This window comes from Silurus aristotelis (assembly GCF_946808225.1).
Source record: "Silurus aristotelis genome assembly, chromosome: 6".
In the NCBI taxonomy this organism is placed as follows: domain Eukaryota; kingdom Metazoa; phylum Chordata; class Actinopteri; order Siluriformes; family Siluridae; genus Silurus; species Silurus aristotelis.
This window is the reverse complement of record NC_139579.1, coordinates 5,329,830-5,344,702: the sequence shown is the minus strand read 5'-3', so window position 1 is coordinate 5,344,702 and position 14,873 is coordinate 5,329,830. Positions and strand designations below refer to the sequence as shown.

The 14,873-nt window shown below is 37.3% G+C and overlaps 1 long non-coding RNA gene across 1 annotated transcript; it reads right to left on the bottom strand.

The window, feature by feature from the left end:
* Positions 1-13,319: 13,319 nt before the first annotated feature.
* On the bottom strand, positions 13,320-13,832 carry LOC310728242. The gene is made up of 2 exons (XR_014534215.1): positions 13,710-13,832; positions 13,320-13,670 (listed from the first exon to the last, which is right to left on the bottom strand). It is a non-coding gene; the product is annotated as an uncharacterized lncRNA (long non-coding RNA).
* Positions 13,833-14,873: the final 1,041 nt, after the last annotated feature.

Below are 14,873 nucleotides of genomic sequence, written 5' to 3'. Positions count from 1 at the left end.
TGATAGTGTTCACCTGTTTAGTGTTAGTTTTTGAATAGTTTTTCGATCAAACTTTTACAGATTCATCACAAAGTCATAACAAGAAAGTTTTGTCCAAGCCATGCGTTTTTAGGTCTTCTATGTTTCTTCTTATTGTTTTTATGGTTATGAATGACCCATGTTTATACAAACAGTGTTATGGACACTGACTATGATCTTTGAATTACTTGCAATAAATATTGTGCTGAAAATCGGTACCAATCAATGTCATGCCTCACAGACTGTGCTCAACAGCTTTACATGTGTACAGTATGCAGTCACTGGTGACGATAACAGTTTGCACTGTTTCCTAACTGTATGAAATGGCCATTTAATAGTTGCTCTTTACATATGACAGAACCAGAAATGTGACACATTTGCCTCCATAACAGATTTGCTAAGAAAAAGGCCTGATTGTGTCGGGAGCGGAATCGTAGATAAGGCTTAGACGTCAGTTTTCCGGCTGGTCAGTTTGTGCTTTGAGAGGAATTCATTTGGGATGCAGCTGCTTATGCGCTGCTTTTCAAAGTAGTGCTTTGTTGAAGGAAGTCAAGGCTCATGCGAGGGCAGTGGCATTAACAGCAGGCCTTTAAGGTTACAGATTGATGAAAAGCTAACCCATAATGGTATGACTGTTTTGCATAATGTATGCTCAAAACTTGGTCTAAAAGGTGAAAGTCAATAAAAGTCAATGGGTATAATATTCCTGGCATCAAACTATCTCTGTATTTGAAATAACATGATATCCACTATTTCCTATCCAGTATTAGCTTATATAGGGGACAGAATTCATTATTTAACCATGAATTTTTTTGCTATTATATAATAATACATTTAATCACATTATATAGGACTGCTGACAGGTTTGTCCATTTAATAGTAATATTAACTGTTAATTCAGTATTCCCACTTTTAAAGATAACATCCCCATGGTTTGAAAGATAAGCTGACAAAGCACTCATCTACCACTCTTTGTTCAGATCAAGATGCTGTGTCCTTTGGGCACAGGGTCCCAGGCCATATCCAGGCTTTTAAATAGATAGTGTTTTATATATATTTATTTATATTGCCTTTGAGAAAAATTAACACCCTGTTTTAGTTTGAGATATTGTCATTATCAGACAGTGACACAGAACTCAATACTGTACTTCACTCATGCAGATACTGAGCAACCAAAGGTCAGGATTAAGATGAACTGAGACAAATCTATGCACTATATTCAATAATAAATTCTCAGTGCATGCATTGAACGCAGCTCTGAACAAGATTAGAGTCTGTATTGCATACTATGTATCTATAAGAGCTTGATTGAAATTTGCTGAGTGTTTAACTGACCCTCAATTTTCAATTAGCCCTTAGGAGTTTGATCTATTCGTCTAAATTGATTTACACATACCCTGGAATACAATCTATACAGTATGTTTTACACCTTCGACTGCTATTTTACCAGTTATTTAACATAAAATACACTATATGAACTAACCCATGTAAAATTATTGGGACACCTAAATTTTACAGCCATATGTGTTTTTTTTCCCAAACTGCTACTACTAAGTGAAGGCACACAATTGTATAGGATGTCTTTGGATGTTTAATATTCCCTTTAATTGAACTAGAAGAACCTAACCTGTTTCAGCAGGACAATGCCCTTTTGCACAAAGCCAGCTCCATGAACATATGGTTAACATGGGTTGGTAGAAGATCTTGAGTGGCCTTCTGTAGCGCTCTAAACTCAACCCTGTTTAACACTTTTGGAAAGAATTGGAACATTGAGTGCACTCCAGACCTCCTCACCCAACACCAGTACCTGACTTTACTTATTGCCTTTACTTATGAGCACAAATCTCTATAACAAACACACTGCAAAATTTAGTGGAACATAAGAGTAGAGTGGAGGTAATTATAAAAGGAAATTGAAACTAAAGGTAGAATAAAATGCTTAAAAAGCACATACAAATCTTGTTTGTGGTCAGGTGTCCACAAAACACTTATCTATAGTGTATATTTTACTCAGTAACAGCTATAAATGCATCACTAACTCTAGAGAAATGCTGCGATTAAACAGTTATTTAAGAATAGAAGAATGTCTCAAGGCCTAGAGGTCTTCAACAGTCATTAGATCTACGGTCTGATCATTTACACAGAGCCGTTACAAGACATTTCACTTACATTACCTCACTATTCTATTTAACAGTCTGTCAAGCATTATGTCCCAGGATGCTCTGCTCTCATTTCTTCATTCTGCTCTCACATTTTGTTTTGACACTTTGTTCAGACTTTATCTGAATTTAGGGCGTGTGTGTATGTGTTGGGGCTGGGGGGGTTTAGGTGTATTGGGGGCAAGGCAAAACAAACTGGCAGGTTTTGACAGCACTGTGTTACAGGTTGTGCTCATTTCCCCCTCACAAAGCCTCTTAGTGTGTCTCTGCTAATCCCAATGTATTTGTGTGTGTGTGTGTGTGTGTGTGTGTGTGTGTGTGTGTGTGTGTGTGTGTGTGTGTGTGTGTGTGTGTGTGTCTGGTGAGCCTGATGTTTGTGCTAAGAATAAATTAACACAGATTTTGCCTCCCTGACCCAGTGAACTTCAGTACTAAACTGTCCATGAGGCTTAGCGTCAATCACTTGTGGCGTTTTCGTTTGAAACCTACACGAAACACACACACACACACACACACACACACACACACACACACACACACACACACACGGTGGATGTTGCTGAGTAAGTTAAGTCACATTTATTGTTTATAGCTTGCTGTTTTCAAGATCATATTTAGTTTGTATAAGTTCTATTCTATTACTACTAATAAATGTGTCTCTATAGAAAGTAATCAGTGATGGTGTGATATGATGTGGAGAGTTTCACGTTTCCACCCCATAATAACGTCTTCTTGTTAAAAATAATGAAATATAAGAACGAGTACATTTATATACATTTGTGATTTTCCTTTTGCAACAAGAAATACTCCCCCAGCTGCTGTTATGGAAAAGTGCTCACCTTCTGGTGAATTCGAATTTGAGAATCCAGCATCTGTAAAAATCCATTACAGAAGGTGTTTCTGATCAAATTGTATACAAAAATTCTCTCTGGTCAAGTCATGAAGTGGTTCTAACTTCTCTCATGCTGTTATTCTTATAAAAATCCAATTAAACTGTGTCTCTTATAGGAATTTTGTTTTAAAGTGTGTTGGCCTGCTGTTGATATGGGTTGCCAGATCTTTGTGCCAAAAACCCAGCTTAAACTCAAAAACCTGGCTCTCTTAAAATCATGACTAACCCTGGCAAATAGACTACGGTTGTATTTACAATGTGAAATCATAAGAGCATGCACCAACCACAGATTAAAAATCAACCCTCGCCACGAGGCCTTGCACATGGCCACTCTTAAATGTTGCGCTAGTCCCGCTTTTATGATTTTTTCCCAACTTTGTTGCTACCACTATCCTTCACAGTCCATTACGTCATTTTTCTGCGAAAATCTCAGACTCATGCATGAAGCTGTTCTCTTCGGTTGTCTCATGTCTCTCGCTCACCCACACACTTCACGCACACGTTTTTAGAAAGCAAAACAGCCCAGAATATGAATCAAATGTGGCACCCTGTAATCCTGAGGCGGATAGGTTTAAAATCCTCTGAGAAATGCAGGCGTTCTTTTCGCAGGAGCCAGATGGCTGTGGGAGCTGCAGCACTGTATCACTGACATGGCAGAACAAAAAAAAAAAAAGAAAAGAAAAAAAGCTTTGACACACACTTCCTCTTTTTCACTTATGATATTTATTTTCCATATTCCCTATTGACCTATTTCTTACTGATGCTATTAGTCATATTAACTTTAATCCACTCGCTATTACATTTATGGTGCTGTTGATGTATTAAGACATGAAATTGAACTAGCGTTATGTTACGCAACATGCCTTAATTCAGTTTCAACACAAGTTTAGCTTTTTTTTATTAAAGTGTAGCTTCGCGGGTGTATCCCTCGCCCGCAAGTTTGACTTTTTCCTATTTCCTTGCTGTGTTTGGAGCTTGTTTTATCTTTCTGTCCATGTCTTCTGTGTGAATGTGTGTGTGTGTGTGTGTATGAATAAAATTGTGTTTATGTAAATGCTGCGTCACTACGATCAGTGCCGTGTAGCTGCATCACAATTCAGAATGTCGAAGCTGACGTCAGACCGTGGCCTTCCTGCTCCTTGTGTTCGAGTTGGTGGGCGTCAGAGCAGGGAAATCAGGCAGAAAGACATCCATTTATACGTCTGCGAGTCCCACATGACGTCTATCGGGGGAGATTTTTAGAACAAAAATAATACAAATCATAGAACACAGAATCTTCATTTGGTTACCTTTTAAAAAAAAAACATAGAGAACTTTCTTCAGGGCTTTGCTCGCTCTGTTCTGAGGGAATGCAGTCATCAGCAGCTGCCTCTGCATTTTCCATCTGCTTCAGTACTGGCACATTTCATTTCGCCTTGTGCTAACAGAGCGGCTTTTCTCAGGCACGGGCTGTTCGTAAACAGCTGTGAGAACTAGCAGGTTTTGGATTAAATCAGTTGCATCAGACTTTTTTTATTAAGGGGAATCGTTCTAATCCGCTCTCCAATTGTTTTCTCGGAATCAAATCTTTCTTTGATATGAGTGACACAACAATTAGGAAATGTATTGAAGCAAAGCAGGGCAATGTTTAAAGAGCATAATCCTCCCTTTTAAGCGTCGCAATCATAGTCTAAAGCTTTCCGATATAACTTTTGGGGCTGGCTGTTGCTCAGGATTTTCCTCCTCCTTTTTCATAATACTGTGTTTTATGGCTTTCTGATGTGTGTGCTACATTCTTACCACCGTCTCCAACTGTTAGGACGTTCCCAGTGAGCCTGTTGAATTGAGAACTTTTCCACAAATCAGCAAATAAATCCAAGGGGTAAGGTCACATGCAAACATGGTTGTCATAATTTTCTAAATTCTAATTTCGTAGGTATAAATATATAGCATCAAGGTGAGATTATCCACTGAAGCACTGGTGAGACTTGGGCATCCCTGTGCTATCTTACATAGCAGCAGAAATCTAAATTGCAGAAGCTTTGAGGAACATCATGATGAATCAGGCAGGTTTAAAGGGTAAGATTGGAAATATACTGTATATACAGCTTAACAGAGAAAAAAGAACATCTTATTAGATATGTATGATTTCATTCTAGACAGGTTTAAAAGTGGATACCTGATAAAAGCCCAGGGAATGTGTCTATTATTCAAAATGCTTGAGCTCTCAAAAAGGTCATCTGTATTTTTACCTGTTTGTGGATTTTCCCCTGATTTTGTCCCTAATTAGTCATGGCCGGATCTAAGCCACCAATCAGGGGTCACCTGTCATATATTAATGACCAACTTAGGACAATTAGGGCTGACTTTAAATTAGATAAAGACAGGACATCTCTTCAAATGGCTGCTGCGTCATAGCACAGCCTAACACACTCAAAGGGGGGGGCTGGGCTTTATCCACCCTATTCTTATTTCCTTCTTCAGGAATTGAAGGTTCAGTGGTTAAGAAATTGGACTTTTGATTAAATGTCAGTGCAAATCCCGGCATCACGAAGCTACCATTTTTAGCCCATATCCGTCAACTGTATAAATGAGATAATTATGGGTGAGGTTACTAGAAAGTGGCATAAATTAAATGAATAAAATGAAATACATGAACTGACATTCTCCGATGACTGACTAGTGTCACTGTGATTGACAGACGAGAGAGGGCATGACATCCCTTCCACCCAGAAAAAATGGGGAGTGCACATTTGGACTTCTGGGCATGAACAATTTTGCCATTCAAATCATGATGCGTTCTCTGGATGATCAGAAATGGCAAATGCCATTGTATTTATGAAACTGTAGGTTTGTTAAATGATTATTAAACTTTATATAGTGTGACTCTTCTAAACCTGTCACCCTGAATGAGCCATGTCTGTCTCTCTCCATGTGACTAGATTTCCAGAGACTAACAGAATAATAATAACAATAATAATAATAACAAGAAAAATAATCTTACAATGCTTTCCAATTATAAAGATAGGAAATATGAAAAATAAAAAGAAATAAAATAAACATTACAGTCACATGACAAAAAAAAAATCTATAAAAAATCCCCTAAAACACTAAAAGATTTAGCCTGTCTAATCTCAATGGGGAGAAAATTCTACAATTTTGGTGCATGGGAGATAAAAATCCCAATCAACCATTAGAACTTAAACTGATAAGTGGAACAACTTGAAAAACAAAGCCAAACAAAGCAATCTAACAAGGAGCCAATGCAATGACTCCAAAATCAGAGTATGTTCACCAGACCTGGTTTATGGCAGCTGAATTTTGGACAACCTGGTATTTGTTGAAAGTAGAATTTGAAACCCCAACAAGCAAAGAATTACAGTAGTCAATGCGAGAAAAAACACGCACTGACGCACCTAATAAGAGGCCCCTTTTAAAAGTCTTTCTCAAACAATGGAATTATTGATTGTACTTTAGATGACATCCGTAGCCATTTACTAATATCTCGTCTAAATTGTTATCTAGTTTTTTGGTTTTGCTACAATACATTCTAAAAAGATCAGAAGAGTTCACTCAGTGACAGAGACAAAGATTTTTCATAGGGGTGACCAGGCAGGGTCAAGCAGCAAAAAATATTATTATGAAAACAAACATTGCACTTGTCCAACATTAAAATACTTTCAAAAAGTATTGTAGGTGCCCATGATGTATAATGTGCAATTGCTACATTATTTTAATTTCCATTCAAATTGATATTAAATTCACATAATATTAATAGTCATATTTTACTCATCCTCATGTTGGTCAAAACTATTTGATCAAATAAAACTGATCAAATTGACTTTGAAATCAGAATTTATATCTTTAATTGCTGAAAAAACCAAAACCAAACGAAAAACAATTATGTAGGTTACTAAACTAAATTTTATTTCAAACGCAAACAATAAAACTTCAGCAAACATAGTACACTAACTACATGACACTAGTACTACATGACACTGGTACTACATGGCACTAGAAATACTAGTACAAACAACTTACATTAGTTGGATTTCTTGGTTATTGTGGTTTAAAGTAAAGAAGTTCACAAATTCAACAAGGTTCAGAGACTTGGCTCACCTGGACTGTACACTTATTACACCTAGATTACTCAAGTCAAGTCAAGTCAAGTTTATTTGTGTAGCGCTTTTCACAACAGACATTGTCTCAAAGCAGCTTTACAGAAATCAACAGTCAAGGTGAATGGTGTGCATTTATCCCTGATGAGCAGCCGTGGCGACTGTGGCAAGGAAAAACTCCCTTAGATGTTATGAGGAAGAAACCTTGAGAGGAACCAGACTCAAAAGGGGAACCCATCCTCATTTGGGTGACATCAAGAGTTTGATCATAAATCTTTCAACAATACAGAACACTGGAGAGTGAGAACTAACATGAGCACTGGAGTATAAGATTATAAGTAAATGTTCTTTCTACAGTCTTTGGTATAAAAGTAGGAGCTACTGAGCTCAACATTTGTGATCATCACGGATCCAGCATCAGCATACTCAATCTGCACTCCTCGTCTCCCACTTTTTATGAATGCTGGAAAACCACATTATCGTATAGACATGATCGAGGTTCTCCTTGATCACTATTTGAGAAATTATTTTAGTCATTTATAAAAATGCAATTACTAGCTCCACCCCTGAGTTCACTGTACATACTGTCAGTGTTTACCACAGAGTGGAGATACGTCAGTCCTGCTGTGTGTCCTTTAACCAGCATTTCATTATATAACGACTGTATGATTTCCCAGTGAGAAGTTCATGTACAATAAAGAATCATTAAAACATGGGTAATGAATCTAGTCATATTTACTTTGGGAATTTTTGGGTGGTTTACATTGAAATTGTAAAGAGATACTCTGGTTTATTTCATTGCTGTATAGTTACTGGACCAAACCTTTGGCTATAGAAAAAACAAGGAAACAATGATGCACTTTATGTTTTTTCTCTTTATATATATATATATACATTTCTGAGATTTAATATTCAAATATTTAACTAAAATGAATACAAATTCAACTAAAATGGGTCCCTTTAGAAATGACTCATTACAATGTTTCAGTATGATATGAGTCTACAAATATCTGTTGTGGGCGTTCTTTCTTCGAAGTCCCCTGGGTTGGCTTCATCACCACAAAATGGACTGCACAAAGGAACAAGAAAATGGTGAACAGAGACCAGGCCACAGGGAGTAAACAGGAGGCCAGTAATGTGTTCACACTGGGAAATGGAGTGCCCTGGTGTGTAATTAATAACCAGTTGATTAACCTGAACTGCTGAAACATGAAATGTGGGACTCTGGATGCTCTTTGTGTTGGTGGCCACAGGCTGTTTTACACAGTAGAAAAGGTGGGGGGTTATCAACAGATACTGTGGTTTGAATGTTTTTTTTTTTTTTTTTTTTTTTTTTTTTTTTAATGACTTATAGAATTTCGAATGTCAAAATGATGTATGTGGGTTTCTCAGATTGGATCCCCTAAGAAGAATGACTAAAAATATCCACAAATTACTTACTTTGGATTTATGTTTAATGTCATCTAATGGCAAAAATCTTTAGGTTCAAAAGCAGTTCATGTGTTTTGTGGATGCTGGAAGTTTAAATAACAGCTAAGATATTTTTGGACACTCAATGCATACACTATAATTGATATAAGAGGTCTGCAGAGGAGCCGAAATTCTGTTACTTGAGGTAAAAATACTGTTACTTGAAGATCAATAACTCAAATAAGGTAAAAACATTCTTTTGGCTTCTCCCATTAGGGGTCACCACAGCGGATCATCTGCATGTTTGATTTGGCACATGTTTTTAAGCTGGATGCCCTTCCTAGCACAACCCTCCCCATTTATCCGGGCTTGGGACCTGCACTAAGGCTTGTACAACCCTAATGGCTGGGGTTGGTTCCCTGACCGGGGATCGAACCCGGGCCGCAGCAGTGAGAGCACCGCATCCTAACCACTAGACCACCAGGAAACCTTTATAACTCAAATAAGGTAGCCATCAAAAATAAACTTATCAATTACCCTATCCAAAATGCATTTCTTATCAAACCTCTCAGGACACACAGTTAGGCAGAATACAAAATATTGTATTATATACAAATGTCTCCACTATGTACTATATGGACAAAAGTGTTGATTTTTTCACACATATTTGGTTCTTCCCCAAACTCTTGACCACAAAGTTGCAGATGCGCAGTATAGAATGCCTTTGGCTGTTTTAGCAATTTAATTTCCCCTTTACTTGAACTAGCAGAAGATATGGTTGACATGGGTCGGCATAGAAGATCTTATGTGACCTGCTATATTGCTCTGAACACCTTTAGGATGTACTGAAATGCTGACTGCACATCAGACCTCCTCACCCTACATCAATACCGGACTTTACCAACATACTCAAGGCTAAATCTCCATAGCCACACACCAAAACCCAGTTAAACATCTTCTCAGAGAACTAAAAGTTGAAACTTGGACATGTAGCCACAAACATTTGTCCATACAGTGTATATTCTTAGAACATAGGGTATACCATATGTTTGAGCTTGTAAATGTACTTCATGCTAATATAATGCCAATTGTAACTGTTCAGCATAAAACATGTCTACTTAAGACTTTACAGTAGACTGCATGGTATTCTATTCACTGTGTATTCATTCTTGTGTCTGGTTTTCCAGGACAGGCTGTAGATCCACACTGACCCAAACCAGGATAAAGTGATTACTGCAGATGAACTAAATACATGAGTGCAATGTATTCTCCATTATTAATCCTTTTTTCCACAACATTAATGAAGAAACTGGGATACAAACAGGATACTGGCAAAACTGGAAAGATCTGGTTTTGGGGAAAGGTAAAAAAAAATGAGAAACATTTGTAGACTTCCAGTGACTCAGCTGTTTGGCCAGCCAGAACAGAGACAGAAGAGTATTGTTTCATGTCTTCCTTGTGTTTCATTAAGTAATGGACAATATTTTGACTCAAAGGGCTTGTGGAACAACCTTTATCATAAGGGAATCTGTAAATTTTTGGCTTTGCATCAGAAATATATAGTTTTTTGTACCCCCACATGTTTAGCTACACTGTTATGGTGTTGCTAGACATACAGGAAAACAATGCTAGCTGCATTTCTCTACATACATAAATTTACAGATATTCATGATTAGCTAATGTAGCTCTGAATGACATCAGTCTTTCCTTCCACTAAGAGAGCAGTTACACTCTTTTGGACACTGCTATGCCTGGCTGTGGCATTTTTGGGATTTGAACTTAAAGTGTTTGAAAAATTTTAATTATAACTCAATTGGAAGAAAGCTGCTGAGCAGAAGAACTAAACTTGACCCCCAAACCCCAATTTTGTGAATTTGGTTTATTCATTCTTAATGGCTGTTGTTTCCTTTCTGCATGACCATTTCTGGACCTTGATGAATAAACTCTTTAGGCAAAGTGTTTGTGTTGTTTAAACCATTAAATGACAATGCTGCATGCCATTGCTATTGATAATTTTAATTTGGACATTGCTATTGATACATTTTAGAGTGATTACCCTTCGGTTAGGATTGAAAAGCTATGTATAGAGTTTGGGAGTGGTTGAGTTCTGTTTCTGGTATTTGCGTGGTTTTGGATTGGTTTTAAGTGACCATTGAACAGCTGTTGCCATTCAGGCCAGACAAGCAGTCAAACAGAGAATAAACACAGAGCAGCAGTAGGAGAAGTAAATGAGGCAGTGATGTGGCTGAGAGAGGAGCTGGCTTTAGTGTTTTTTAGTTTATTTAACCAAGTTAAAATGAGAAAACATAAAGAAGAAGATAGCAGGACTGAGTTTTCCCTCAATCAAAATTGCATTCATGAAATACATTCTTGCCACTGCCTCCATGACCCTGATCAAACAATCAAACAAAGGATCTGGGAATGAAATCACATGTGATATTTGGATTAATCACAGATAAAAGTAATACAAAAAATTCATCTATCCACTATGGCCTTGTGTTTGGATGTGGTTCAAAATAGAATCATATTTATAAAAATAAACTTATATGGAATATTTCAATATTATTGGTGCTGTTCTGTCATGATGTTTGATGTGTGATTTCACAAATTAGGTGTTGTTATTAGATGTCCCACTGATATCACATAAACAAATATGCATGCAAAGTCAAAATGAACATAAAATACATTTTAAGGAAAGATCCTTTCTATAATCTTATGTACACTATATGGACAAAATTGTGGACACCTGACCATAAAATATATTTGCATTTTGGGCATCACATTGATTTTGCAGTATATTTGTGGAGATTTGTGCTCATTTAGTTACAAAGGCATTAATAAAGTTAGATACCGATGTAGGGTGAGGAGGCCTGGGGTGCAGTCAGCGTTCCAATTCATCCCATAGGGTTGAGATTAGATCTTCATAGCGGACCACTCAAGATCTTTTACTCCAATCCATGTAAACCATATCTTCATAGAGCTGGCTTTGTGCAAAGACATCCTATACAATTGTGTGCCTCCAATTTTGTGGTAACAGATTGGGGAAGCACCACATATGGCTCGAAAATCAGGTGTCTCAATATTTTTCTTATTTCTAAGACTATATATTACACAGTCTATAATATTTAAAAGGTTTTTTCATTGTTGTTGATGCAACATTGATGGCTGAGCTTTATATGTAGAACCATGTTAACCATGTAATGGACTGTATATAAATCATTAATTATTAAAAAAAATTATAATAAAAATACAGCATAAGCAAATCATTTGTATAAAGATGTTTGAGATAAGTGAAACACATTTATGAATGAATGAATGTATAAATATATATTTTTTTATGGGTTTTTTGTAGGACCTAATATCATGGCTGCCATTGAATTTTCTTCCCTCAAATTTATCAGTCAACCTATTACTTAAACAATGCAAATGCATTGTGTGCCTGTGCGTGCATGTGTGTGTGTGTGTGTGTGTGTGTGTGTGTGTGTGTGTGTGTGTGTGTGTGTGTGTGTGTGTGTGTGTGCGTGTGTGTGTGTGTGTGCGTGCACGCACATGAGTCGAGAAAGATTTGGGTTATGGGATATCCCAGAGGCTGATTGTGTGTGTTTGTCTAGTAAAAAATTCCCCCGTGGTTTCATCTGCAGTTCTTTGAACTGTGCATTGCTTCTTCATCCCTCCACACACTACTTTGAAGCCTGTGAAGTGTTTGTTTGTGGAGAAACATGTGCAAGCACTTGCCGAACAGCCGCCTGCCTCCAGAAACAAGAAGATCAGGGATAATTTTTTTTTTTAAACAAGCAGCAGCAGTTGTAGAACTTTTTATAGTATCTCATTGTGTTTTCATTAAGATGGAAATGCACTGTAAGAATCTCCATGTGCACTTCATCAGCTTCAGAAGACATGCAGGTTTTTCTCAGGGCTGTATGAGAGTGAGGTCTGTTTTTTGGGAAGATAAGCTTGTGCCATTCCAGTGCCTTATATGGAAAGGTAATTTGTTTAATAATAATTACTGACTAGTGCTAAATTATAGAAAAATAGATTTAAAAAAATTATTTAAAGTGATAGAATACTAATATCTAATAACACAATATGGTCTCATGCATGCATGCTGTTCATACTAAAAGAAAGACAGCCATACAGCCATACAGTGTTACACACATTTCCCAATTTTATAAATACATACCTTTTGTTATAGTGCAATTCATAGTATGTTCATTGGAATAAATATATTATTGGACCCAGTGGCAGCCCGTGCATTTGGTACCTGGGGTTTCAGTGAGGACTTACCTGACTTAATCCACCTCTTAATACCACCACTATTACATCACAATTATAGAAACGGACAATACAATACAAAAACGCAATATACCAACGTGTGGCATTACAGAGAGAGAGAGGCACTACACATATGGAGAGTAAATACCATTTTACTAAAGCAAGAAACCCAGTTAAGACTCCAATCCTCTACACTACAACCGCAACTGTGCACCTACATCATCTGGAGCAGTTCAGAATCAATATTTGTCCAATAACATTACAAAAACATACAATTGTAAATAAAATACAACCTACTCTCCAGAGATGCAGACTTATAATTTGCAGCGCTCCCCAGAGGCTGTACACCAGTGGTACCGCTTGTATTCACTGGTCTGGAAGTGGTGAAAAAACCCTTTCCCAGGCTGAGACAAGCTAGCTAGCTTCAAGGTTGGTCGACCTCCTCATGATGTCTAGCTTTTCTTCAAAATGTATTTTTAAGTATGTCCGAAAGCAAATCAATTTCTCTCCCTCCGTAGGCATAAAAAAGTCTAACTTAGATGTATTAATGTGTGCAGAGCATTACAGACGTGTTTTGCCAGTCGAACTTGGCTGTAACAGTTTCCCTCTGATCAACCAATCAGAGGACGGAAAAATGCTGATGCTATTCTGGGTCAGCTAGCTGCCCTGTGAGGCGAATTTCAAATTTGATTGGTTAAAGAAACAGACTCATTAATAATATTCTATATACTAAAAGGGCCAGCAGTAGAGACTTAGCAGGCCCTGGGCAGATTAGATTGACATGTCAGCACATAGAGGCTGAAATCTGATTGGACAAAAAATCTAACATCCACATAGACATACTGGAAGCAATGCAGTTACAAATAGAATAAACTGTTGGGAATAAATTAATACAATTTTATGGAACACATATTAGAATTTAGATTGTAAATGTAGGTCAGTGCTTCTGATAGTGTTAAGGCCAGCAGAGAAGGCTTTGCTGGCCCTGACCATCCACCACTGGTTGGACCTTATCATGCCAAAACAGTAAAATGAATGTACATGCAGCAGAATAAAGTACTTGAGGTCTTGGGATTCCAAAGAAAGAAGAAAAGAAAGGTCCTTTATACTTGTCCCATTTACTTTACAGAACAAAGTGAAACTCCTTCTTCACAGCGAGGTTAAAAGTTAGGGTCAGAGCTAAGGTTCAGTCATGACACAGCACATCTGGAGCACTGAGAGTTAAGGACCTTGCGCAAGGGCCCCATGAGTGGCAGCTTGGCAAATAGCTTTTCCCCCAAATGAGTCACCTAAAAGTGCTCTTCATCAATGTAATCCCTTTAAATTTTGTACAAGACCATGTTGAACAATCTTATTAGCCCCCTGGTGTCTCCTGTGGTAAGCTTATAATTGCAGTTGTTTACAGATTAGGACTTCATGTTTTGTCTGGTTTTTTTTTTTTATACTGAGTCTGTGCAATAGATCTGTGCTTAGTGTAGATAAGATCTATTCTCTGAATTGAGCCTCAGCTTGACTGATGAGCCCCCATTTATTTCCATCATTAATTTACAAACCACGACAGCACTGATTATGTCTTTGTGCAGTAAAACTGCATTTGTCAAGTCATAAAGGATTGCAATTGATTTGCAGTGCTGTAGTTAATGGGAATTTTGTATTATTTACAGCTTGAGGAAGAGGTTGATTCCACACAGTGGGGGTTTTTTGTTTGATATAGATGTATAAGGAGGATGTGATATCCAGGATGTAGTATTTATCAGACATAGTGACACTGATGTCTGATGATCTTTGCATGTACATGGGTTTATTTGTATGTTTAGGCTGAGGAAAACTGTGGCATTTTTTACATATCTGGCAACTCAAAATCCAAAATGTTTCCCTGTATATTCAAACTTGAATATATATATATTCATTCAGGTTCACGTTTATCTTTGGAGTGAGAAAGACATGTTTGTGTGTTGTCTGTTCGGCTGTCCCTTGGGACAAAGTTAAAAGACAGTACACTTGCCTGAATCCTACACTATGGAT